Here is a 4804-nt window from a genome sequence, read left to right as displayed (position 1 = left end):
CCCCATAAAGCGTTTTAGGGGTACAAACCACCCCCACAATATAAAAATTAACCCTTTTTGTGACTTGTGAAAAAATATAAAATTAATAACTAACAATTGAGCAGCGTTAATCTTACAAAAATGTATTCGGATATAAAATATTGTTCGGATTCATTGTCATTCTTTTGTTTTTAACTTTGTAATGCGATTATTAACTAGAAACAATATTGGTATAATTATTAAAGCTCGGTTCGATTCACCATCTACTGTAAATGCAGTGTATAGTTTTATTCAGGTGCACCAATTACATACATCAGTTGCAAATGGAATGATAATATATTTACTTCATTTATTATTTATTAATCACAAAAAGGGTTAATTTTTATATTGTGGGGGTGGTTTGTACCCTAAAACGCTTTATGGGGACGTATAAAAAAATACGTATCCAATATTTTTCGGTGTTTTGAAAGTATGCCAAGTTTCATTAAGATCGGCGGGTGGCACTTGGGTAGGTTTACTTGTCAGTTTCCTCATAGGTGGATAGGAAGAAGAGGTGAAATCGAGTGGCCTGCTAGATCCCCTGATCTGACGCCTCTTGATTATTTTCTTTGGGGTTATTTAAAGAGTAAAGTATACGCCACTCAACCACAAAACTTAGATGAACTGCGGAATCGGATTATGCAAGAGGCCGCTTTAATTGATAGAGTATGATTCGTAATACTATAACTCATTTTTACAACCGCAGAGCTTTTTGTCAAGAAGCTCAAGGTTTGCAGTTTGAACATCCGCGCTGAACTTCGAATCTTGAAAGAAAACATGAGGGAATCTTGAAAGGAAACACGCTAATCAAGCACCCCGAATGTGAGAAGCGAGGGGACTCACACTAATCAAGCACCCCGAATGTGAGAGGCAAGGGGACTCACGCTAATCAAGCACCCCAAAGGGAACAGATTTTACTACGTCCACGTCGTAATTCCTGGGTAATGCTAAAAATAAATAAAAAAAGTTGACCTTGAAATGACCTTCAAGGTCATCTTCAATGTCATGCTCCAGGTCACTACTAAATGAATACGTATTGTTAAAGTTATTAGTTTTGGTCTTTACAAAAAAAGAATTGAAAAGCTTCTATTCCAAAAGATATCCAGACCTTACTCGAGTTTAAATGAGTGACCCTCAAGATCAAACACTACCTATGACTTAAGTACATATCTGAACGTAAAATTTCCCGCTCTTTCGATTGCCGGTGTCAAAAAAATGGGTTTCTATTTAAAAAAAACAAAGTTAATGGGTTTCTATTTAAAAAAAACAAAGTTTAAATGACCTTGAAGGTCAAGCTAAAGGTCAAATTGAAGGTCATCGTTGAATTCCTCCTTGAAAGTTACTTCAGAAATGACCTGGACCTTTTTCAAAAATACCTTACTTGAGAAAATATTCAGCCGTCCTGGGACTTATTTGACATCCTGTATATTATGAGCTGCTCAAACCGTCCGAAATCATCACTGGCGATCGTTATCGACTACAACTTCTATATTTAAACTAAGCTTTGAAAGAAAAACGACCGGAATGGGATAATAGGCACAACGAACTGATTCTGTTACATGACAACGCTAGGCCACACGTTGCAAAACCGATCAAGAAATACTTGAAAGGAGTAAAGTGGGAAATTCTGCCCCACCCGCCGTATTCACCGGACATTGTTTCTTCAGATTTCTATTTGTTCCGATCCATGCAGTCGGCCCTTTCTGGAGAACGATTCAATTCTTATGAAGATATAAAAAAATGGCTTGATGAATGAATCGCTTCAAAAAAACTAGATTTTTTTCATTCGAGGAATCCGTTTATTACCGGAAAAGTGGGAGAAAGTTGTCACTTCCGAAGAAGCATACTTTGAATAAACTCACTTATATAGATTTGTTTAAATAAACACATTTTTTTCTTTTCAAAGAAGGCGGAAACTTATTCCCAGGGTTGGTAAAGACTAATGTTTTTTTTAAAGAATAAAACATATTGTGTTTCTTCTTGAATATGTTTTTAATGCTTCAAATATGCTTTAAACAGCACTATAAAAAAAACATATTTAAAATATATTAAAAACATCAATTAAGCATGTTTTAAACTGTTTAAAACACGTTTAAAATATGTTTCTTACCAACCCTGCTTATTCCCATATCTAATATTTTTTCATTTTTCATATAGGAACTATGGTACAAAAACAAATTACGTATTTTTTGATTAAAATAACTATTTTATTTGTATTAATACTATTATTACTATATATTATTTCTCAAAATATAGAACTGATATTAAAATAAAAATTGTGTTTTTATATGTGTTGTCCATAACAAATATGCTACTGCCAATCCTAGAACGTATGACAATCAACCCAGAACACGGGGTTAATTGTCATATTTTCGCAGCATCATTTAAAATTAAATAATCCACCTTCGACCGTAATAGGCATTTAAATTTCTAGTATTGATTGTGTTTCTCACATATACGGTCTAAAAATAAAAATATTGTTTAGATTACGTCGCCTGAAAGAAAGACATTGTTTCCTTAGTACCTATTATTGCGAAGAATATTACTAAGGCCTCAGTGGTCTAATGGCTTAGGACGCTTGTGCGGTTTACAAACAAGTCCCGGCTGAGGTAATATTTTTCGCAAAAAATTTATTTACAGTTTTAATATATTAACATCTTTATAATATATGATGCTTGATGGTAGCATCAAATTATTAAATTGCTTGTCAATTTAATTTGCGATTACTAGAGTAGTTTTAATTGCGTTTATTTAGTCCGGAAAAACAATTCGACGTTCAGTTTGTGTGTGTGAAAAAGACTACAATATGGTACATATGCAAGTACATATATAGTATATGTTAGTAATTCAAGATTGAATTATTTAAAGCAACGAAGATCCAGCTTCGACCGTAATAGACTTTTAAATTTCTAGTATTGATTGTGTTTCTCACATATGCGGTCTAAAAATAAAAATATTGTGTAAAATTAAATAACTTATTTTTATGATATGATGAATTCACGAGTAATATTTTTCTTAATACCTAGGGATGTAGGTATATTTTAACGTATATAATATTTCAAAATCAGGCATCCACTTTTTTCTAAAAATCAATAATCAAAAACTGTGACAATCGGCCCCGGTCTCCCCTATATGTTTTTCTTCTTCTATTATTTTCGCCGACTATAGCCGTTCTAGCGATGTAATCGCTACAATAGGAAGACACTCATCCTCGATCTCACATGGATTATGATTTTATTTCATACAATAATTTGTTGACATTTGTTGTTGAAGATGGTTTTAAGTAAACCGAAACGTCCATTGAATGTGTCTGTATTTATTGATATTACATTTTAATATATTATGAATATTATGTTATATTATGTGAATAATCTAAGAGTGATGTTGATTGCGCAACGATTACAGCGCTGTATAATGCTCTCGTGGTCCGTATATTAATTATTAATGTTTTTATGAATATCGAGAGCCCGTGGGTTAATTTTTAAACGTCATTATATCATGAAATTACAAATTAGACGTTTTGTTCTTAAATTAAACGATCTTCAGTAATAGAAAGTGAGTGTTTCGCATACAAAGCAACCCGCAAATTAGTCGTATAGAAGTCAATATAATAAAAATTTTTTTAAGTCAACAAAAGTAAATCATACTCTTGATGTGAATCAAATTCTTCTCTATACAGAAATAGTGATTCTTCGGAGTAAATTATTCCTCGCAAATTAAGATATACCGTCATACCAGGAACGAAAATCGCCACAAGTCTTTAATAAAATTCCGCAATGTGACATAATTGAGCACAGGATTTCCTGATTCTGTTATATTCAAAAGTAAAAGATTTCAAAAATAAGGAAAAGCAGAATCATGGTATAACAATATAAAATAGAATGAATTACCTGTGTTAACAATCCGTCTAAAAGCAGATACAGGTGTTGGAAAAATAATAATTAAATGTGTCTAGGTTGTCAGTCAAAACTAAAATGAGCAAGTTCATCAGAAAATCACCTCATGTACACCAAGTTATGTGTCGCCAGTGGAAGATTCTAGAATCATGATGTCGATAATACATTTAGCAGAGGTAAATAAACTTCTGGAAACTTCTCCGTATGAATTTGTATATTAATACCGTTAATGTATAAAAAACGGTTTCACAATTCAGGCTAATGAGAGTCAACCGCTGTTGTCCAGGCGAAAAGTAAAAATTGTAGATGTACTAAAGATATTATTAGTCCTCCTTCTTTAATGTCATGAGGTTACATAGTATCGAACGTTTCAACTCACTTTGGAGTCTTCATCAGCGCAGAAATTAAACAAGAAAATAACATCTCTGTTGAGAGTCAGTCACCACAAATTACCAAATTTGTTGCACTTTGAATACGATACAATAAAAAGAATCTTAATATATAAAAGAATTTTAACGTACAACTGATTAATCTCAAGTGACTCACCCCAAACGGAAAACATCAAAGCTCAAAATTGATTACTTCACATATTTTTTACTATGCAATTATTCAAAATTAGATGTGTAACCAGTAAATTCATAAAGGTATGTCTTGTCGTTTAAAATGGAAACGTTAAAATGACATTCGTAATACAATGAAAATAAATAGAAGTAAGAAAGGCAACTCAAGAAATAAGTCACATTCTCAATGCTGTTTAAAATTATCCAATAAGGAGGCATACGAATAATGTAAACACTCTGTGTCCGTTTTCAAATTAAGACCATTTTTTTGCATGTGAATATGCAGCATTTCTGAGTTTAACCTTTTATTGAGAATTCTCTCCTTATCAA

The sequence above is a fragment of the Trachymyrmex cornetzi genome, unplaced genomic scaffold (assembly GCF_001594075.2).
Source record: "Trachymyrmex cornetzi isolate Tcor2-1 unplaced genomic scaffold, Tcor1.1 scaffold440, whole genome shotgun sequence".
NCBI lineage: Eukaryota > Metazoa > Arthropoda > Insecta > Hymenoptera > Formicidae > Trachymyrmex > Trachymyrmex cornetzi.
The sequence above is the reverse complement of the archived record's forward strand: the minus strand, read 5'-3'. Positions refer to the sequence as shown.